The 23,713-nt window shown below is 49.9% G+C and overlaps 1 protein-coding gene across 2 annotated transcripts in view; it reads left to right on the top strand.

Moving 5' to 3' along the window:
- The first annotated feature begins 4,643 nt into the window (after nt 1–4,643).
- The window catches only part of fz2 (frizzled 2), a 56,638-nt gene continuing 37,568 nt past the window's right edge, over nt 4,644–23,713 (top strand). The window contains exon 1 of one of the 2 annotated variants that reach the window (XM_089579080.1): nt 4,644–4,859. The gene's annotated coding sequence lies outside the window, so the exon portion shown is untranslated. The remainder of the gene's footprint in view (nt 4,860–23,713) is intronic. The other variant, XM_089579079.1, reaches the window with a different exon arrangement.

Genomic DNA, 23,713 nt, shown 5'->3' on the forward strand with positions numbered 1-23,713 from the left:
AACTGGAGCATGATGAGGTGGCGCAGAAGCGTTCTGCGATTACCGTTCACGCCTCCTGTCTTGATTGACCTGTTGTGCAGTACGTTAATCTCGAGGGAACTGTAATCCCCCCTTTTAGGAAGCTAGACGGAGAAAGCTATTCCACGCCGAGACCTGAGGCTTTCGAAGACAGCCCGCATGCTGCTCACGGGCGGAAGAGCGAAAGGGAGAGCGCGCAGAGGGAAACCAGCAGCATCATCCCTCATCACCGGCGGGAGGGGCGCGTGCAAGGCGTGACGCGCACATGGGCGCGAGCAAGCAACCCAGAAGCTCGCTGGCCAGCGGTGAACCTCGTTTCCTCCAAATTTGGCGCTCATCACGAGAGCGGCGGGACAGCAGAACACCTGCGTCCGCGCGGGCGGCTCCTGCAGCTGCGTCGCCGGACGGTCGCCCTCGCTGCCCCCTTGCGGAGGAGGGCGGCCCGGTCGCAACCAGCTGCGGCCCTGGCCGAGCGGTGGCCACCTAGACGACCCGCGGCCCAAGCCGCGCACGTATAAACCGGGCGGAGATAAGACCTCGTCGTCGTAAACGCTCGTCAGCGGACGGCTGCAGGCGGGAGTTACGGCTTCCGTGTGGTCGAGAGGCGCCTTCTTGTTCCCGCGACCCCTGAGGAGGACAACAACCGCAGAGGTGATCGCGCCTCCCGGGTGTCGTTCAGTGCCTCTCCTCGCGTTCTCCGCAATCCACACTTCGAACTGATAACGCAGATGATCTCTTTTGAAATGTATCACGCAATTCGCTTCTCGAACGGCACCTTGAAGAAAAGTCAGGAGCTTTACCAGTCAGGAGTTGAAAATAGCGAGAAATAATGAGGGGGGGGGGGGGGGGGTTGTGGAGGTTTTCTTGCTTTTCCTCACACGGATAAATCATGCGGCCATTGACCCCGGTCACAATTTATACGCTAAAGCTTTTCGTAACATCACGGTGGAAATATAGCTCGGCCAGAATTGCTTTCAGCGGGTGTACATCCTTCAACGAACAGCCACCGTTGAGCTAGAGAGGTAGAACCATAAGGATGCATAAAAAAAGACAAAGATTGAGAACACCATTTGTAATGACACATTTGAACACATTGTCCAATCCACACTGCGGAGATCCAAATAAAATACTGCCATTTGAGCTGCGATGCACCTTTAAAAAAGTAACACATAAAGACTGGAACGGCGCGGTAGAACACCTGTGCGACGAGCTTTCGGATTAAATCACGATGAGTGGAAAAGACAAGGCCGTTTCGTACACAAAGTATACAGGCAAAATTTGTGCAAATAGATAACCGCAATTGCTGTGTGCTCCAGGAAAGGCAAGCGCACGTACTTCGAAGAAAGTAGCTGATGAACCGTAAACCGCATATTTATGTCGATTCTAATGCGACAGACAAGGTGCTTGCCATACGTACAACCTGCTCTAGTTCTCTGCGAAAGAGACGTCTGAGGCCGGGTACTTGGAAGGTAAAAGCGGCTGTTAAAACAGTAGGACCCACGTCCTGGTCTTCGCATATGCGCACAGCGCTTTAAAGTCTGGCTCCATCAAAGGGGGGCCCCGAGTGATTCGAGCGTAGGGGGAGAGGAAAATAAAGAGGGAGAGAGAGAAAGTGGCTGGGGGTCTGTTTCTCACATTGTTTTATAAAAAGGGGGAGAAATCATGTTTAAATGTCTTTGTTTGCTCACCTTATGACACAGGCCTGAAACAAACGATACGCACGCTCTGCCAGTGTGCTCGTTGTTATGTGCGTTGTTGTTGTGTAGGCTTGAAGCTGAGTGGACAGCTCTGGACTAACTCGTGGTATGAGAGCAAGGGTTTATCTTTTTTTTTTTTGAGCCTTTGTGTAGTGCTGCGGGCTCTTTATTTTTCTCCGTCTCAGGTTTTAGAAAACATCTCAATGATTCTTACTAAAAATCCGAGCGAAATTTTCAAAACGATGGAGAATAACCGTTCCGAACACCGCTTAAAAGAAAAATAAAAAACTGGTCGCCTGCTTCGGATTCACGCAGTTCCTACATTTTGGCACGGTGGGTTTAAGGTCCCTTAGCAATACCGGTGGGGTGTCTCAGATCTGCCGAGACCCCACCTGACTTTAAGCCCTTCCTGGACAAAGACAAGTCCTCTAGTCGAAACTTTGGCTTGCGTATTGAGTCTTCCTCCCGCCCCTTGTTCTTGCCGGGTTTTCTAAACGTCGGAAGAAGCATAATGACGTTTGCAACTGGTAATGCTGAGCTCCATCTGCAAGGTGTTCAGCATTATAGGCGATCTTGCTATGGCCAGAGGGAACCAAAGATAATTATTAAAATTTTTGTTAAATATCTGATTGGCCGCATTTCGATCGAAGCGAAGTTCAAAAGCGTCTTGTGCTCTGATTTCATTGCACGCTACAAAATCCTATACGTTGCCGGAAATAAATCCGGAGGCAGGTCCCGTAGCTCATAGAGTTGGTTCGGCACGTAAAAGCCCTATAACCAATTGAGTTGATTGCAAATAAATGTATCATATTACACGCAGTTGTCTTGGAACCTTTTCCCCTGGGGCAAAATAAGTCAATTTAAGTATGAGCAATAATATCAGTACCAAAGTTCATTATATTCCGAGCGTGACAGAGCGTATAATGTTGTGTTTACATGACAAAACGTTAAGATTGCACAACAGTGACACTCTGCAAAATAAGTTTGTTCGTGAGAACACACACAAATCGGCATCAGATCCAGCGGTAAATATTTGGCAATGGGCCTATATTTAAAGCTGTAAGCGTCTGTCTATATGGAGATCCTGCGTTGTCTGATAAACACAAAAGCGCCGACTTACCCTGTCAGCTAAAAGAGCATCAAGTGCGGATAAAATAACTTTTTTTCTTATTTCTGTTTTCTTTTTCACATTTGAGCTCTCTGACTGAGAAAATGAGGGCACAAAAACAAACTACTTAATTCTATGTTCTCTATGAACATGACAAAAACGCGGGCAAGGGCTACAGAGGTCCCATTCCCTGCCACCCCATAACAGTCCTGCCTGCAATGTGTGTGTTTTTTTGTAGCCAGTACTCAAATGGAAAATAAAAAGTGACACCTGATGCCGATCAGCCAGCTCAGCGGCAGAGGATGATATGAAGTATTTATAGACATGATTGTTTCAGGCTGCGAATACTTTCAGAGAGAGATATCATCGGAATAAGCCTTGCACAGCAAAATGGCTACGCTTATACTATTGCAATCGAATTTTGCTAAAATAGGCAATTACATAATTTGCGGAACAAGATACCACAAATGTCATAGAGCGGAGCACCTATAAAGCAAATCGTTATGTAAAAAACTTTAAAACCGTAAAAAAGGAAGGGTACAAGGATGATTTTCTTCCCAGGAGAATCTTCGAAGGGTCGATGAGATTTGCAAGAAACGAGAACCATGAGCAGTGGTGGATAAAGATGATTCAAACGCCTTTTTTTCTTTTTGCTCTGCAAAGTATAGTAGAGGTAGCTAGACACCCAAACGCCCCAAAGGCGCAGTAATTGCGCAGTATAAAGGAGTCTGTACGAGTTCAGTCTAGTCAACTTATTTCAAGGCACCGGAAGACGAAAGTAACAAGCGAGATGAAATGTCGGCTAGGATAATGAAATGACTGCACTTTTTCTTATGTCTGTTGTGTGTATGCAAGTTGATGCATATATTTATTTCTTGACCAAATGTTTAGGGCAATCCCTCAAGGTGGAGTAGATTTGTAATAAGGGAGTAATTACTCATTGACGTCCACCCGAGCGCAGCCATACGGCTACAAAGGAAAGGTACACGGCTTTCTCAGAAACTTAGAAGTTAAGGAAAATTTCGTCCTGGTTCGGGGTTCAAACCCGGGACCACCGCTTCAAGCTTGCCGTCACGATTAGCTCAATTGGTAGAGCGACTGCTCCGGTGAAGCGGCAGTCCCGGGTTCGAACCTCGGACCAGGACGAATTTTTCTTTAACTGCGAAGTTTCTGAGAAAGCTGTATAGCTTTCCTTTGTAGCCGTTTGGCTGCGCTTGGGTGGACGTCAATGAGTAATTATTCCGTTATTACATTTATTTCTTATATCGATCTGTGCCTTAAATACTGACTTTCGTTAGTTGTCGCAACCGCTTTACGTTGTTTCAGTGCTGCACTTGATCTTCCAATCAAGTCTTTGCAATCCTTTTTCAAATATTGCACATTCTCTACTATCATAGGCCGAAACACTGTGACTCCGACGGAGGGGCGCGCGTGGCACATGCGGGCACCGGCGCGACACAGGCCGTCGGATGTCGCCAGCGCGCGGCGATGAACCGTCGGCGCGAAGCGACATCGCGCCGCGGGCGCCCACTCGGAGTCGCGCAACGTAACGCTGGAGAAGGCAAAACGAGGAGCCGCGGATCTTGATCGAATACGTGAGGCGTTGGCGAGAAAAAGAGAAAAAGGGCTTTGAGGGGGGGAGGTGCTCTCCCCTCATCCAGGTTGCATCCTGCTGGCGCCGCCCGCGATGCAGGTTCCTCCGGCGTGCCGTTGCCAGGGCGACGGAGCCGCCGTCCGGTCGTCGTGGCAACCGCCTCGGCCGCCCGACACCAGGGGCGACAGCAGCGGCGCGGGAGAGGGACGTTGCGATGATGGGAAGGGTCGTCCGGTATATTGAGCCGCAGCGGCGGGCAGAGTGGCCGCGCTGCCCCTGGGAGTGGCTGCTGCTGCCGCCGCGCGGCTTGGCCGCGCTCGCGCACTGCCTGCAGTTCCCGCCACCGTGCGCGCCGGCGACCGCGGACCCCGAACCCAGGCTGCCTTTCCACGCGGCGCACGCCGGCACCATCGATCTCCGCCGCCCGAGGTGTGGCATGCCGGTGAGTCGCCCACGCCGCGCGCGCGTCCCAGCCCGGGCTTTACTCGCCGGGTTCGCTGCCCTGCGTGCGCGACCCCGCGCCGCCGGCATGGTGGATCCATTCGGCGGCTTCGCTCGGTGTGCCCGCGGCTCGGAAACAGCGGCCGTTGTCACCGGACCGCCTCGGCCCAAGCTCCAAGAACCTCGCGACACGCGTTTGTGCGGACTGGGATGCATGCGCGAGCTGCCTTGGTGTGCGCGGACGCACGTGTGCGAACCCCTGTGCGCGTTGTTTTTGTCCTCGGAGCAGGTAAAAAAAAAAAGCGCCTCGCTGGAGGGGAAATTCGCTGGGCGAAGAATGTCGTTTCCCGCAGTTCTTTCTCTCCCAGTCACTGTTCCCTCCCTGCCTCGGTCGCTGCACCCGCGCTCCCCACGTCCACCCGCACAGCCCTCCCGATTCTTGCGCTCCCCTTGCTCGAGCGAACGCGGCTTTCACTACTGCCTGCCCGCTCGTCTTTTCCCCGTCAGTTCCGAGAGGAAGCGCCGCCTTGCTAAAGCCGTGTAGGGGTCGACATGTGAAAGGCGTTTTGGACCCTTTCGCGAGCGCGTACCACCCGGGACTCTGCACGGCGACCCATTGTCTCAAGATGAAATACTTTGCTCTGAGAGCCAAGTGTTTCAGCTAGAGAAAAATCGCATGGATTGCTCATGTAAACAGCACGTCTGTGAGTATCGAAGCTAGTTTTTTTTTTTTTATGTCTGTGCTTGCAAAGTACCGCAAGGTTCGAGCTTAGGTTCGAGCCGTTGTCTGCATGCCACATCTTTCGGCTCGATTGTTTGTGGAGTGGTCCAGAGTACATGGTCAGATAGTAGTATTGCTTGGTGTAGTATTCTAAAGTATATCTTCGCTCCATGCCGACTGTCCGTGCAAGCCTGGTGCTTTATTGTTGCATGTGCATGCTAAAACTTCGCTGCATAGTTACTGAAAAATTATCTAGCTTGAGCTTCAGAAAGCAGACTGAATGAACCGAAGAAAATCGACGAGCAGTATTTTGCCCACCGAGCCATAAATTTCTCGCAAGATGTCCGGCTGGTCATCGGAACTTGCCAATGATTGTTGGATATATATTCTTAAAGTCTTACTGCCCCTTACTGATTCAGTTTGTGTTGTCCTCAGTGAAAACAGCAAAACTGTCTAGAATCGTAAAGGGTGTTTTCGAGTGCGTCTTTGTCAGCAGCAATGTTCTGCTCTTTCACCAATTCGGTTTTTCATAATATTTACAACGCGGCTAATGTCAATCGTGAAAGCGAACAGGAAAGAAGTCATTCCTTTGTATTCACCCTGTTCATCGCAAATCGCTATGCACACAGGTTATGTGCGTCATGTGAAGTGCGCGTTAGCAAAGCGACTGTCTTATAAAATGGCAAATTGCCACAGAGTTCTCTGGAGAATAACGTACGTTAATCGCATCCATCTTCCGTTCCGCGTGTGTGCTCATATTTGTTTTGAAGCGAGCGGCGTTTCTAATCACCGGATATATTCGAAGTTAGTGTTGTTCATTGAATCGCAGTTGCCAAAGTTATTTTGCTCCAAGCCTTGCGTAATGTGCCTCCATTGCAAAATACTTCAGCAGTTGCATTAACAACATTGAGTACCATTACGTCGGCTGCATGTTCAAGGTTATAATGGTAACTTACTTCATTACCTGGTGTATTTAAGTAACTTTTCCCGGTTTTTCGTCCCCGAGCCTTGGCAGTAATTGCTGTCTAATCTTGCATGAGAGTTGGTCTTTGGCCGCAGTGACCTCTTTGCGGGTGCTTTTTACTGAGCGAGTTAGCAAAAAGAACACTTTGGAGGTGGAGTAGCATTCGGTCAGGGAACTTTTGGAGTTCGTGCACCTGCGGGTATCGGTAGCTGCAGGACGATTTTGTCGTTACTTTTGAAACTTTGCCGTGAGGCGAAAGCGTGTGCTGGCGGGGGAAGGGCTACGACACGGACCGCTGCCATTACACTTGCGTTATAGGTAACCAAGAAACTGCCCCCCCCCCCCCCCCCCCTAGTGGCGGTCCCAGCGATCGGTTCTAGTGGGGGCGGACGGACTTCCGAATATCAAAAAAGGAAAGAAAAATAGAAACAACGATTTTTTATTTGCACTCTATTTGTACAACAATTTTTGTGCACTTTGTTGTTGAAAAAACAATGGCGAAAGATAAGATGCTTTGAATGCTAACGGCTACGTGAACAATATTCATATGTGATTCATATCTATTTGTGATTTATATATGAATATTGCTCACGTAACCATTAACTTATATAATTCATATATATTTACGCGGCGGTCGAGTTTCTATCGAGAAAAAATTCTAGAGGCCCGTGTACTGTGCGATGTCAGTGCACGTTAACGAACCCCAGGCGGCCGAAATTGCCGGAACCCTTCGTTACGGCGTCTCTCATAGCTTGAGTCGCTTTGGGACGTTAAACCCCTATAAAACACACAAGCAAAACAGATATATTTATCTCACAATATTTCAGATTGAATGATAGTGCCAGTCATGAAGCGCAAAAGTAACTGTGAGGGCACGGCAGGACCACGATACCTCGACAGTCACGTACGAATTGCACTCGTATAACTACCAACCTGAACAACTAAAACTTGTAAGACAACATTAGCTTACAACGTGACTTAGTAGCAGTAGGAAACTGGTGTGAAAAATGGCAAATGTCATTAAATACTGCTAAGTGTAAGGTCATACATTTCTATAGACGCTCCAACTTAATACCACATAGCTACTTTATCTGCGGTTCTCGTTTACATGCTTACTAAAGCATGCAAATATCTTGGATTACACCTGTCTGACAATCTTACGTGGTCAACGCACATCAATCACATCACTGCAGCATCCAGCCGATCTCTTGGCTATCTTCAACGCTCAATGAAGTTTGCCTCAGCACATGTAAAATTACTAGCTTACACCACATTAATGTGCCCAAAATTAGAATATGCAGCCGCCATTTGGAACCCACAAGAGGAATACCTTTCTGAGAGCATAGAAATTATCAAAATCACGCCATCAGATTTGTTCATTCCGATTATTCATCGTACACAAGTGTAACCCATCTGAAGAACCGATCCAGCTTGCCATTATTAAAGCAGCGTCGAAAACTAGCCAGTTTAGCCCTTTCTCATCGTTTATACTATTACCTTCCGTTAAGCATCTACGTCACAAAACAATCCCTATTTTCAGCTCGTCACAAAAACAGTCAATAGGTGTCGTACCTCTGCCCAACAACACAAACATTTGCGCAGTCTTCATCCGAACAGCAAAAGATTGGAACGGCCTTCCCAATGCCGTTGTTTGGTTTGTTGGGGTTCAACGTCCCAAAGCGACTCAGGCTATGAGGGACGTCGTAGTGAAGGGCTCCGGAAATTTCGACCTCCTGGGGTTCTTTAACGTGCAATGACATCGCACAGTACACGGGTCTCTAGAATTTCGCCTCCATCGAAATTCAGTCGCCGCGGCCAGGATCGAAACCGCGTCTTTCGGGCTAGCAGCCGAGCGCCGTAACCACTGAGCCACCGCGGCGGGGCCCCAATGCCGTTGTAATAATAGAAGACACGCTTGTATTCAGATAAGCTTAAATCTTTTGACGCATTTTACGTTTTCGTGTACCTTTCCCCTCTAACGTTGACCTATGGCACTTTGTTTTACTGTGCGGTTATTACTGTTCTCTAATTCGTTTTGAATTCTTACCCACCGTTCAGCGCTTCTTCCTGTCTTTTATTCTTGTCTTGTTTTTTCTTTTGTATTCGAGAGCATTTGAGCGTTTTGCATTTTGATTTTCTCAGCTGTTTGTCTGTTCCGTTAGTATTTTGAACCTTAATGTTGGCATTGTACAGAATATGTTAGTTTTTGTTGATATTTCTGTACAACCCAACCCTGATGTAATGCCCCTTGTTTGGGGTATTTTAGGTACTAAAATAAATAAATAAATAAATAAACCTGTAGAACGTAGAATTGTGTGAAATGAGGCAGCGGCTAATACGGTGAAAGTACAAAGCAGGGGAGTACTTGACGCATCAGAGACGAAAAAGCTTTCCATTTCTACGTCAAAAATCACATCTCGCACTATGAGAGCCCGAAAACGGACAATGTGCAAAGGCTTTTGGGGGAGGGGGCGACCCCCCCCCCCCTCCCCCCCAACTTTCATCGGTAATTCGTCAAGTTGGCTTCCCCAAGTTGTGCTTACCCTGACAATAGCGTCACTGACCATCAGTAAAACGATGATAAAGTTCTGAAAGCATACGGTTCTTGATAACGTGCATGGGATGTTGTCACGGGAACCACGCTTACATGTCCCGCTTCATAAAACACGAACTGCGGCTGTATATTTCTGCTTTCAAGCTTTACTGTGCCGTCATTAGTACGTTGAATCAGGATTTTGGTCTGTGCTAGTGGGTTCATTGCTATCAACAGATTAATCCAGGGCGAAAGAACGAGGACACGAGAAGTGATTGGTAGGACATGCTACATTAAAGTGAAGCCGTCTTGACAGTTATGAAAAGGGTCCAAAGCGCCGCTGACCAGTGCTGACTCGTATCTAACTCTTTTTTAATGATTGTCTGCTGTGCTCAGGCGCAGCAAGGCTGCTGCGGAAAGCCAGTTAAGATTTCCTTGTATGGCCAAAGATAGCCGCTTATATCCGGAATGAACTAACAGTTTTCAACACTAGGCCGTTCTCATTGTCGCACCGTGACCTGCATGCACCCTGAGCATGCCGTTGGACATGCCTTCCAAACTGTCGTGCATCACGAACATTGCGAGTGTTGCGTCGGAGCACTTGCTTGGTGCTTTCACGCCGTGTCAGACAACAAGCACGGACGTTTATTGTCGCTGCGGCCGCAGGGGCGGGTGCCTTTTTCCGACTAAGTGCCGTCCGAATCGTCGCGTTGCGGAACGACTGCCTTCTGTGTGTGTTGGCGCGCTTGTCAGCGCCGTGCAGCGCATTCGCGGCACGCGAGATGGCCATAGCGAAAAATGGGTTTCATTATTTCCAGCGGGACAGTGGCAGGACGCTTTTGCCAAAAGACGGAGAACGCAACCGAGAAAGTAAACAGGGGCTTTTCGCTTCTTCTCTCTTCCACCAGAGGCCATCTCGGCACTCGCTTGCGCCCCAGTGCTGGCCGTGGAAGAGACTTGGCGACTATTGAGCGGCAGGCCATATAGACAGGCGACTCGCATTACGAGCCGCCTTCGGAACGGGAGCAGTCCGGCCGGTTGGGGAGGCGCTGCGTCAGATCGAATGCGAAACAACTTTCGCTCCCCCGAAAAGATGAATCAACCGGACGAAGACAGCGTTTTCTCTTTCTTGTCATTTCTTTACTTAGCCGAACGAGAAGCATTAGCTCTTTGTTGCGGGTGAATAAACCCTTTGGTTATGCCCGGCTGTTACGGACGCGCCAGATGATCCCTGTGGCTTGGCGCCTGCTGACGACTGTATTTCGGTCGGCCCCACTGACGCGTGGTGGAAATGCATACGCGGGGACACTCGGAGGGTCGCGCATAAAGGAGGCATATCTCGCGGCTCGAAGCGTCAGCCCTAGCCTTGCGAATGGGGCCCAGCAATCTCGTGGCCTGTGCCAGGCGAAAAGAGGCCGGGTTATGCGGAGAGTAATGCGATCCTGTTTTTTCGCGTGACCCCCGTTTCGCTCCGGGGTGCCCGTAAGCGGCAAGACGTGCCTCTCGCGGCGGTGGCGTCTCACATGACGAGCGGCGGGGCCTGGCCGCGGGGTGTGCAAACAGCCCGGAGGCGAGGAGGGCCCCAGCCGGGCCTCGGCGCTGTCCGCTAACGACCATCGATCGCAGCGAGCGCTTCTGAGGCGCGCAACCCGTCCGGGCTAAGACGGCCATCCATATCTCGGACGACAGCGGCGGGGGCCAATTTCCATCCCGCGTTCTCCCGGCTCCGCTGGGAGCGCGCTTCCGCACGCCGGGATCGGCTACCTTTTCCCGGGCTGCCAAGCAGGGAGCGCCTCTTCCGCGGAAGAGTTTTTCGCGCCGTGTTATTTGTCAGCGCTGCTTCGGTGCCAGACGCCGGGATCAGTGCTACCGCGCACGCGTCTAGCGGTCGCCGTAGAAGGATGTTAACAAAAAGGGAAGCCGGGAGGTAGCTCGGTGGGTTTGCATCTCTTCGCGAATGAGCGTGAAACTGAACGCCAGCAAGCAGCGCTGAAAGAATACACCAGTACTACTGTCTAGTCGCTGTCCGAAGTACTTTCATGTCCTGACCGTCGTTTCACCCGCAGGCTGGCGCGTATACAAAAAAAGAAAAAAAAAAAGAAATGCGGCACAGAAAGGAGGAACAGGATTCTTCGCAGCGATCAACAAGCCCAGCCCTGATTAATTTTGTTTCTCCGTTGGGCTCTATATCCTGCCGGCGCCCTCATTTTATCAGAGCCCTGGCTTTTAGCGTTGTTTTTGTGCAGATAATCGACCGGCTAGTTCAGCTTCGTAGTCGCGTTCTCCTGTCTACGAGCCTTAAGCTTAATCATCGTAACAGTTAATTATTATAATCTTAATTATCTCCTCTCAAGGCCGCCATTGCTGTCGCACTGTAGTGGGATACAACTCAAGAACGAAGGAGCAGATCCTCTCAAACGAGGTCCTCCAGAGGAGTCACTGTCGTCGACCGATTATCATCATGCTGCGGTTAATCCCCTTTCATGTACCACCCCCTGAGATGTCATGCTTGCATGTCCAGTACGATTAACCACGGAGTCGGGAGAAACGGTCGACGCCATTGGCTGGAAGGCATCCTTTGAGGGTCATCTGCTGCTTCCTTCTTGAGCTCTATCTCACTATAGTTATTAGCTCTCTATAGGTTTCGTATCTCTTTCTATACCAAAACAAGTGGTCTATATGTTTACTGTCCTTTTCTAACGAGGAACAATACTCAGTGAGGAAAAATAACTGCGTAAATGCAAAGGAACACATTTCAACACGACACCGCAAACAGAGCATCTGTGTGCACTGCAAATAAAGAACACATTTTAACACAGGCTCAAGGCAAACAAAGCAACAACACATCTGAATTTGGAGAGGCACGCCAGCTAATCTTCGGACGTGTTTAAATCATTTTCTCTGCACCGAGATATGTGAGACAGATACTGCGCCATTTCCTTTCCTGAAACGCGGACCAAGATGATGTCGGCATTCACTACAGCGCCGGCTCATCCTCTATATTTGTATATTAAAGCTTTGCTCTCTCTCTCGCTGCAACCGTTATGGTGTTCTTGAAGTGATCAGCCATAATTTTACTTTGAGTATGGCTTCTTTGAATGACAGTAATGATGGAATTTCAGTAGACACCTAATTAAGATAAAAGGTGATATAGAAATTTCAGCACCTTTATCCATAATTAATAAGCATTCATGGAATTGGAATGACTGCATAGGTGAGGTGTTATTAGTCTTCGCTTGTTTTCGGGTTATTTAAACTAACTTGAAAAGCATTTTCTGCTAATTACGGTGTGTATGAATAAGTCATGAAGTATACATCAGCTTCAATCATCATTGCTTTGCTATAGCCCTGTACAGCCTTACCACACAATATATGAGTCAGTATCCTTTGGAATAACTCATGAATCTGATTTATCCTTGACAAAGCGCAACAGTCATAAATATTCAAACAGAGCTGCCTGTAGCATTAAATACAATTTACCGCCGCTTAAATGAGGTACTAAATTTTATCCTGCGCAGTGGCGTAAAAACTGCGCGGATACGTTTAATGACGATGTCAGTAAAGGCTCTCACGGATATTTTATTGTAAAAACGTGTGCCCAGATGAAAAGATACCGGAACACAATGGAATCTGGAGCATGAAGTACCACGGAGGAAAACGGCGTCTTTTAAAACGATGTTCTCATGAGGGTTTCTGAATTAAACCGGGGTTGTCCTTATCTTAGTGTGCACTTTCTCAATGTTCCTTTGTAAATGGTCTACAGCCCTACTGTAGAAATTCCACGTCTTTAGCGTAGTGGTAAAGTGTAGTATTTAACCTGAAGTTTGCTGCATCGCTCACATTAATATTTAAAGCAAAAAAAAAAAAAGAGAAGGCGTTCTAAAAACGGACCCTTGTGTACACGAACTCGTATTGTGAATCGATATCCTGTTGTTTCGAGGGAAGAAAGAACAGAAGAAGGTCCAGGGAAAATTTGATCCGCTTTTCGAAAGCCCTACTTTCTGTGGGGACGTGTGTACGTAGGAGAGAACAGCTGAGGTAGGGCACCGTAGCGTAGGTTAATGAAATGTGCACGGCACGGCAGGATGGCAAGTGCAGCGACTATGATCTCTCTGCCGAGGCGCGTCGCGAATGGGAAACGGACACCGGAAGTCCATCGTGGTGCGCCCAATGGCCGCGCGCATTAATCTTGCTTCAGTGACGCTCCATTAATACGCGGACGTCACGCCGTTCATTACTCATTAGGGCGTATTTTCTAAACATGCCAGCCGAGAACGTTGCCGACAAAAAGAAAAAATAAAAGACGGGGATGCCCGCGGACGGTGCTCGCTCGCTTTCTGTGCGCATGCGTGGTTGGCATATACACGCTTTGTGGGAATCAGGGAAGGGAGTGGCGAAGGAGAGGGGCTTCCAGCGAAGCTCGCCCGTCGTCAAACATGCAACAGTCCCTCGTGTAACACTAGAAGCCGGCAGTTTCTGCCACAGCAGCTCCCACGTCGGAGCTCCCGCCTGCAGCTGCTGCTGGACAAGGCCTCTGCCGTGCTGTGCCAACCTGCTAACCAAAACGATTAAAAGTAGAGATGTTCGCTTATTTCTCTTTTACTCCTTTGTCGTCCACTTTTTATTCGTGTTACAAACGCGTACGCATTCCGTGCGCGCTGGCGGGGTAAACAGAGCGCGCTATCTACAATTCGGCATGAGCAACGCTCTCCACATCCGGCTGCCAGATCGTGTGCACTGTGCGACCGTGTGCGTGTAGACAGGCGCTTAGGGATGCGCCACTATGAGAACGGCATTCGTGTCTAGCGCGATTGGACTAGCTGTTCCATACGCGCACGAGGAACACTGATTAAAAATTGTTCATAATCGCAGCCAGGGTTCACATTAATATGCTGCTTATTTATTTTGCCGATAACGCAGTGCGCAGATAAGATCGCTCACGACATACGAGTGTCATGATTGCAATACGGGAAATATATGCAATATAATATGGACTTTTAGAATAGGTGCGACCCTATCGATTAGGGAAATAGGGGAATAGCTGGGTGCCAGTGCGCATGCGCGGAACAATAACGCCCCTCGGGTTATTGTCCTGCGCATGCGCTGTTCCCCTATGCCCCTAATTGATAGGGTCGCACCTATTCTGAAATTCTATAATGTCACGTGCGTGACTCACTGCGCAAGCAATATCATTCCAAGTGGCTTCAGCGAGTCAGTCCCATATACTCAGAATACGGAAATAAGTGCCTCAGCGCGGACAAGCAAACACACAGAAAAAATAACTTTTTTAACTATTTTTATTACTACATAAGTTGCGCATTTTTTATTATTTAAAACTGCCTTCGCTGACAATAAAACTTCCAAGTGCACATTTTAAAAGGGAAAAACCGTGCGAATGGCATGGGTACTGCTGCTTTCTTCTTACTTAAAAAATCCTTAATAAGGGAGTAATTACTCATTGACGTCCACCCGAGCGCAGCCTTACGGCTACAAAGGAAAGCTAGACAGCTTTCTCAGAAACTTCGTAGTTGAAGAAAAATTCGTCCTGGTCTTCTTTTTCTTCAACTAAGAAGTTTCTGAGAAAGCTGTGTAGCTTTCCTTTGTAGCCGTATGGCTACGCTCGGGTGGATGTCAATGAGTAATTACTCCCTTATTACAAATCTACTCCACCTTGGGGGATTCCCCTAAACATTTGGTTAAAAAATCCTTGCCAGATGTCTGTGCGTGGCAGTTGCCGCGCTTTACAGTGCTTTTTGACAAAGGAAGGAACTTAGTGTGGGCCTTGCTTTCTCCGCTGAAGTCACTCTGATTTGCTCAGATGGAAAGGCATAGTTTCTTTTTAAAGCGGGTCGTCGATCTTTGGAAGTAGCCTCGCTGCTGACCGCACACCACTGTTCGCCTGCTCTCTTCAGTTTGTTTTAGCCGGAAATTCTTCCCACTTCCGGAAAGACTGCTACTGCGAAAACAAAAAGCGACGTAGGTTTGAGTGGCTACCGCAATTCTGAATTTTACTGTTTTCTTTAGAGGTGTCCTCAAGCAGGGTGGAAACGAAACAACGCAAAAGTCTATGGGCCATTGCGGTCATCGTAAACCCACTCTGAAGATAGGGCCGCTTCATGATAAAATCGCTCAAAGTGGCTATACTTCAGTGCTGTCATATCAGGAACAGCAGATAACAGCATTTGTTGTCTCAACTGTTTAAAAATGCCTGCATTAGTGAAACTTATGTTATGCCTTACGTCTAATAAATTTATTTAGTCCTTTAATTCGCTTCATGTAGTCATTACATGTTAACGCTTAAGTTCGATTTCCACGCGAGCCGCAACATTCATTTCTTAAACTTCTGGACCGTCTCTTATTCACTGTCACATGCGCCCCATTTTAATGCTGCATTAAACAGCTGTGAATAAATCCCCATGCGGGCAGCGCAGGTGGTGATGGCTCTCGAACTCAGACCAATGAAACAAATGTTGCAAGATGGTGTCAACGAAGATTCCTACTTGCGGCGCTGTTCGCGTACTGCCATCGCCACGCGTGACACTTGAGCAAACGGATGGGACACACCAGGCGTCACGCTATTAGTGTGGAGAGGACAGGGGAAGAAACCAGTCAGATACTGAGAGCAGCTTTACAGGAGGATAGTTTAGGGCCCCTTTCAAGCAGTTTTCTTCTATCGTTTCAAAAAGAGTTGGCGACTTGGCCTTCAAGTGAGATTAACATTCACTGGGATCCCTTCTGCAAGGCGGCGGTTAGTAGCTGTCCTGTGCTCGGAGCCGCATTGTGCGCTGTCTGCGGTCTCGTTGATTGGCCGCGTCGGCGCCTGAGCAGATGCGCGGGGCCGAAGAAGGGGGGGGGGGGGGGGGGGGTTCCAAAGGGGGCCGTGCAATGTGTCCGCGGAACGGGAGCGCATGCAAAGCAGGGTTACGCCGCCCCGTGCCCACGGCTCGCGGTCGTTGGCACGGCCGGAGGGAGCCGGAGCCCAGCGCCCGTCCACGCGGCGGCGGGTATCGATAAATCGATAGAGACCCCCCCGCCCCAAACTCGGCCCTTCTATCGGAATATACGTCCTTCTTCTTGCTGTCGATACGGCCGCTACGCGCTTCGTCTTCTTCCGGTGCCTTCAATTTGAAACTCGGCGGGCGGCCCGAGAGTGAGCGCCGAGAAGAGGAAAACAAGTTAAGGGAATAAAAACACAGGGGCTCCCTCCCTCCTCCGCCCACCACATCCTCCCCGGTTCCTGAGAATGAATGCGTCGTCTGGGGATTTTCAGTTTGTCCAAGTTCCACCGTCCGTGTAGTCGCTCCCCGCTCCTCGGAAGGGGCCCTCGGCAACGGCGCTCAAATATTGGGCATGAAAAGGGTTTCACGCGGACGAAGGGATGATCGATTGCGCGGGCGCCGAGCGGGCGCCCCGAGGCCGCCGGATGCTGTGAGCACATTGGCGAGGCATCGCGACTCTTAAACAGGAACGTAGATGGGCGTTGCACGGGTACCCCCCCCCCCCTCCCCCCTCGCTTCTTCTCTCTTGCCTCCTCGAACACCGGATTACAGAATCCGCTTTTTAGGGCTTAGACCGCTCAGACGCAAGCAGAAAACTCAGATCGCTCCAATGATCGCACACACCCACTTTGATGCGCCGTGATGTACAGCCATGCGCTTGGAAGCATGGAAATCATACGTATAGGTATGTAATCAAAACTCGCCGTTGAAGCAAACGAATACGTGTATATGTTGGCGTTTTTGGTGAAGAGAAAACAAAACTAGGAAAGGCATGAAGGTCGACGAGGGTATAAACGTTGAGAGTATCAACTTTTTATAAGCCCGTGGATTGATGTATTGCACTGACGTCATAGTACCCGTTGAAGGACCAGAAGCTCGGCAGGAACTTGCGAATCTGTCTTCTCCGTTCTCATCCGCCTGCGATGTAGAAACTGCGCGTAATGCAGCGTCATGGCGCCCGTGACGTCACGGGCAGGCCGTCCACACATATGGTGTCGCAAAGAGTCATACTCGCTTCCCGGAGGCTTTGATGCTGGTGTGCTCACGTTTCAGTGAGGCGAACTGACTATTTTCATTGATTTTTGTACGCTTCCTTAAGGGCGCTCCCTTTTGCTCTTACCCGTCATTGTTGTCATCAGCGAAGGCGCCGCTGCCACTTTTGTTTGCTTGCGGATAAAATTAGGCTGCCGTTTTATTCCATAAGACTCTTCATTCTTACACGAGTCTTTTAACGCGCCTTTCTAGCGCGTCAGTACGCCTTGCATGTGCGGGCGCATCCCAGGACAAGCCATGCTTTACTACTCGAACTCGCCTTTCATGCCGCCGCTTCTCGTATCCTTTCGCGCTGTTAGTACTCAGGTGACAGCAGCGAGATGTTGCGAGCCAGGCTCGGCGTCCTTGCTGCTGCGTCGTCTCTCGGCTCTCCCAGCTGATGCTGTATTACCCACGCAAAATCCTCCCACGGTGTACTCGTCCGCCCTCTCGTAGTAGACAGGCACCTGGCTCCTGTGAGTGTCTATTGTTCTATTGTCACGCGTACTATTTACAGGCGTTGCGTGTACGCTGCCGTAGAGGATCACCGGTGCGGGCACCGATCAGTCAGCGCAGCTATTCAGTTGCCACGAGATCACCGCCGTTTTCCGGGAGGGAGAGGTCCCGCCGTGCCTCAAGCAGAGTGTCATTCCCTTTGTTTCTGCGGTGATGCTTTCGGTGGCTGCCCGTTACGCTGACAGAGTGACGTCCCGATTTCATGGAAACACGCGTCTCAGCACCATATTTCTCACTGTGGCGTTGTCGGCGGTGCAGTTGTTTACCCTTGTGTAGTTCACAACACGACCACGCATAGTGCGCGCTCATGCGCTAGAACGTACCGCAGTGTCGAGACGTCAATCCGTGTTCGATAGCCGGTCTTGTTTACGCGTTGAACGATGTGTTAAGCTCAATGGTTGCCTTCCTACGAAGCTTTGAAGCCTGTCTGTACCGCACCACTTGCGTCGATGCTTATGCTGAACGCGTCCGCTTGGGACGCGTGGGGGTTTTCCCTTTGTGCTACCTGACTCACCTGAGCTTGCAGACCAAGCGGAGACAGCCAGCCGTGCCGCTGCGCTCCCGTTATGCGACACAAAAGTACAAGACGGAACTATGTTACGGCAGGAAGGAACATCCAGGGAAAGAGGCGGTTGGGGGAGGTTAAGGGAGACAAGACGCGCAGACTGCGCGAGTCAACCATCGGCCGCAATGAACTTGAAGTGCTACAAGAGCTCACTTCTCCTGATGAGCTGCTGGCATGTTTCCACGGTACTGCCATCAGGCGCCTGTAGTGGTCTTGTTGCCGAAACGTGAAAGACAGAGCCGACTCATGCATGAAAAGGGCGACTGTCTAGTGAACTCGCGCCAAACGTTCGCGCGCAGCCAACGAGGCAGAACATTTTTTTTTCTTTTTCAAACACCCCGGCGCGCTTCATTCACGAGGGCGTGATGCATTTGTCGCGGCCGGCGTGTCCCTGTGTTTCGTCGCTTTCGAAGGGCCGGCTGCGGCCACGCGTGTTCGGAGAGGCAGGCAGTGGGGGAGTCGGCGGGAGGCGGCCGCACTATGCGCGGCCTGATCCATATAAATGGGCTGGGGCGCGCGTCCCGCGTCCCGAGCGTAAACCCGGAGGAGAGAGCGGCAGCCGAGGGCGGTGGTCTCTGTCCCGTGATGGAGCACTGGGGGCCCCTTTTGTGCGCGCCGGCTGCACTTGCGGCGACCGTCGCGCCTCCCCCACCTCCTTCTCGGGCCCCCATCCATCGCTCGCCGGCAGCTGCCCGCGTCACCTGGGGTGAGGCGGGACGCGCCTGTCAGCCAGCCTCGCGTCCGGCGCGACTGCGCGCATTCGTTACAACCGGACGCGCGTGAAGTTGCTCCGAAGAGGGCGATTCGTTTGCATTACTCGAGCGCTTTTGGGCGAACAGGCCGCCGGTTAAGCTGCGACGATGAAGTGGCTGCCACTCGCGGCTATGACGGGTGACCGCGCATATGATTCCTCTTCATTCTCGTGCTAGCAACTGTACGGCGACTTTTAGTCACGCTCAGCCTTTCCGTTTGGCCACGAATTATTTCACTCGTGGGAGCAGTTTCCTTACTTCTCAAGAGTGATTCCATAGCGTGCACGCAAACATACAGCCGCACCCAACAGGCCGAAGAAACGCTCTGCATGCAGTCGAGAGCAATTTTAACGTTTTAGCGGTGGTGCGTTTATAACTGCCGAAGGTTGGTGGAGCTGCATATTATATGTACTACAACAATGTAATAAATACGCCAGCGCTGGCACATTCCTTCTTTATGCAGCTTCAGCGAAGGATAATGAGCGTGCATGTTGAACATTAGTTTCATAGTCGTGACAATGTTAATACGGCTATTATCAGTGGAATCAGTAGCGGCACGGTGAGCGCAGAAATGACCGCCGCTCCAAAGCTGTATTCTTTTCCCTTTTCGCCATAAAAACTGGGTAAGCAGGCATCTTCACTCTTACACTAACGTCGTGCTTGCGTGCAGGTCAATTAATTTTGGATTTATTTCAGGGGCTGTGGACATACGTGTTCTGCTGTAGTCTAAAATTGCAATTAAGCAACTATAATCCACTGCTTCTGAAACTTCTGCGCGACACAAGACATCCAACTTGTGAAGTCACGCCAACGTCCGGCGGCTTGTCGCGTCTAGAAAAGGAGACGAAAATGCCGAAAAAAAAAAATGAGTTGGGTGGTCCTCTCTAAACGAGTACTGGCGCGGACTGGCCCGAGTTGTAAATATGCACGCGCAGCGTTAAAAAACAAATAAAGAAAACCACAAGACGAGAGACTACAGTCGGCTGAATGCACTGAAAAGCGTCTGACGTCACCGCTGCTTCTTCAGAACGCATTCTGTTGGCTTGCCGTGTTTACTTTAAGAGCGTGCGAACAAAAAAGTGTTTCGGAGAGAGACCTTGCGAAAGAGTGGTGTTACTTCTAGAAGCGTTATTTCTAAGAAGCGTTTAAATGTTCAAAGAGGAAGGATGGGAAAGGAAAGGGAGGGACGGAAGAAGAAATAAATAGCCAAACAGCCAACATTACCATAAAAGCGCAGAGGGTGTTGATGCAGCGGCCGAAAAACGAACGACAGTCTAGTTTTCCAAGCAAGTGCAATCCGGCTGCTTTCGCTGGGGCCTTTTAGCTGCCTCCATTGCATGCGATTAGCGCCGCTGCATGCGGCTGGAGACGCGCACAGTCGAAAAGCGGTACGAACAACGACGTCAAGTCGTCGCTAGCAGTCTGCCTCTAAGTGATAGGAAGGAACAGTTCAGTTCCAACAAAGTGTACCTCGCTACCTTGCAGCGGTAGGAGGAGAATAGTGGATGCTTCTGGCATAAGGAAGTTCAGTCACTCGACGTTTCTAGCATGCCGAAACGAAGGCACCCTTTTATTTAGGGAGCAGCAGCAGAATTAAATTCCGTTGCAGTCTCTTTCGGGACTAATACTCGTAATTCACTTGTACCCCTGCGGATGCCCAGTGCCTTATACAGGGTGTTTCACCGAAGATTTTCCACAATTTTTAAAAATGGGCTTTTTGAGTTAGAAGAGGGCTTTCCTGGGCATAGCATTGTCAGCGGCGTAGCACAGTATAATACAGCTCAAATGTGCTAACTAGCAGGATGGTTAACTAATATTGAATAGTTAACTTTTTAACTTTTACTGTTAGGCTCATTGATTATTAACAGGCGTGTAGACCAGCGTAAATATTATCCATATCAGTTTTTAGAATTTCGAAAACGCGGTTACCCTGGACAAATTTTGGCTATTTCGACGAGTTAAGTGCTCTGGAGAGGCTGCTTTGCCTGCGGGCTTCTCGAGGGCGCGTGTATTTTGGCGCGATGTGGCTAAAATTTGTAAGGCCACAGCGCCGAGGGTAACTGTGGTTTCGAAATTCTAAAAACTTATATGGATATTACTTACGGTGGCCTACACATCTCTCGATAATTAAGGAGCCGAACAGTAATAGTTAAAAAGGTAAATTTTCAGTATTAGTTAGCCAGCCTGCTTAGCGCATCTTAGCTGTATTCTGATGTACTACAACGCTGACAACGCTATGGCCAAAAAGCGCTCTGCTAAGTCGAAAAGCATATTTTTAAAAACTGTGTGAAGACTTCGGTGAAACCCCCTGTATAGCGAAATAAAGCAAATGCCTTTATTTAATGGTCTGGGTCATTCGACTTGTTGATAGGAAAGGCTCTTTGGTTACCGGAGCAGCTTAATGAGCAGCGTACGCTGCTGCCTGCCGTTGCATTACGACGTTCCCTTTCGAAACGAGGCCCGGCAAACCTTCAATACACCGTTCCAGCCCTGCACCTGACATGGGCTGTGAGGCACGCTGCTTGGCGCAGCATTTTTTTTTTTTCGGGTCCGCGCATGCGCAGTAGCAGTATTGCCCAAGGTCCTCTCCATCCAAAGCCAGTTCAAGCACGCCCACCCACGCACAGCACACCCCGTGCAACACAGTGCGGACAAAGCACTGCGCCCGTAGTCCGGCCGGCAGTCGTCGGCGGCGGACCTGGCGCGCGCCGCCGCCGTCGGCGACATGATAAATCGGCGGGCATTCCTCCCTGCGCGATTGTTCTCGGGCCCGCGTCGAGCCATCGATCGCCGCGGCGAGGGCACCCGTAGGGGGAGGAGGAGGAGGGTCCCGGTTTTAATTATCTGTAATGCCGCCATTGCGCGCCTTGTATCTATCGCGGGCCCGGTGGCACCATTGGGGCCCGTCCGCGGACGACATTTTGGCTCCCGTTTTCGGCTCGTTTTCGTATCGGGCGTAATTATGCGGGAAGCTGGAATTAAGCGAAAGATAAAAGCGCGCTCCCCGAACGCAGCCGCCGCCTCGGACCGGCGCGAAGCGCGTGGGCCGCCGGCTTTTGCTTTTTGGGGCGCAGATAAGCTCGGCACCGCGGGTTGGGACGAAGCTGGGCGATACGATGTCGGCAGGGCGAGTTTTCAGCGGGAAGGCGCCTGAACGCGTAAGGCAGCGCCTGCCGATGCCAGGCACGGGTCGAGCGAATGGCTGCTTTTACACCGTCGGCTGGAATCTTTGTTCTTTGGTTTGCTTCTGTCGGGCCTGCCTTTTAATGCCCGCGAATTTTAAGAGTGGCGGTCCCGTCCGCCATCCGTGACTATAGTTGAACGGTTAGCGTGTCGCTGCCTATCTGCAGCCGCTGTAAAGGCGGGCGAGTCCTGTGCTGATAGGTCGGAAGACTTGATTTGTATGAATGGCTGGTCACGAACGCTAATGTCCACAACGGTCCATCCTGACACATCTTGGGCACCGGGCACTGCTTTCATGAAATAAATTAGGAGCATAACACCAATAGTTGTACAACTCGATATGATAAATTACGAGAGACGGCTAGTTTACATGCGGGGTAGTTAAAAAAAAATACACATTCCAACAGAAATACCTCTTATGGTGAAGAATTTCGTGAAAGTATCGTATAAGAGTGCCTCATTTGCTCTGCTGTTTACTTTCCCGCAAACCTCCTACTACGTCTGCAAGATGCACACGACACGCGGAAGGTGTCTGCCACCCCCCCCCCCCCCCCCCCCCCTCTCCGTGAAAAGTTCGACTTTTTATTTTAACGTGTGGGTTAGGAAGCAGATTTAGGTTTGGTTTGGTTTATGGGGTTTAACGTCCCAAAGCGACTCAGGCTATGAGGGGCGACGTAGTGAAGGTCTCCTGAAATTTCGACCACCTGGGGTTCTTTAACGTGCACTGACATCGCACAGCGCACGGGCCTGCGATAGGAAGCAGATTTAGCAAAGCGGCAGGGAACAAGGTGGCGCAATATAAGGATGGATGTTCGTAAACGATGCGTATACGCTCTCAGTGCGTTCCATAGTTTTCAATGTCATGATAAGGCGATGAAACAAAAAAAAAAGTAGTTTTCTCCAACGTTCATAACCATGTTGCCTTCGCCTTAAGCGCGTTCTAAACACCAAACGTTAAATTAATTCGCGCTGCTTTACACGAAGCACAAGTGCACACACTGGAACGGTCTTTACTTGAGTTATCGCTGTGTGACCAGTTTTCCCTTTGTGACCGGCCTGTCGGATTAGGACTGAGAGATTAGCTTTGTTATGAACTCATTAAGACGCTGACTAACGAACGCCTTCTTTCTTGATAAGTCGGACAAAAAAGACGCCGTTGCGGCAGCCTATTTCACTTTCGGAAGTTTTCCTAAACCCCCTGTTTCTTTAGCATTTACTCATGAAGCGAAGCAAACTGTAGCGAGTGTACATTTTACTGCGTCGTATGTGGGCTCTCGAGCATTTAGGAATGAGCGCTGAGCGAAACAATCGCGGCCAAAGTAATTAATCTTTTTTTCACCGGCCCACCATGTTTGTTTCCGTTTTGCTTAGTCTCTGAATCTTCAAGCACCATTCTTCCACATGTTGTAAACTTTTCGAAAACTTCGTTTTGTTAGGAAATTCTCCATCAATAAACACAGCAGGGCAAAATGTTGGCCGAACTGAAACGTGTGCCGAATATTGTTATCGAGTACCGCGATGTAGCAGAACGACTGCCCGTTTATGTATAAATAACTGTTAAATATGTTACCTGAATAGAATAAGCGCATAA

Source organism: Amblyomma mixtum, chromosome 3 (genome assembly GCF_055824585.1).
Source record: "Amblyomma mixtum isolate Tamu chromosome 3, ASM5582458v1, whole genome shotgun sequence".
Lineage (NCBI taxonomy): Eukaryota > Metazoa > Arthropoda > Arachnida > Ixodida > Ixodidae > Amblyomma > Amblyomma mixtum.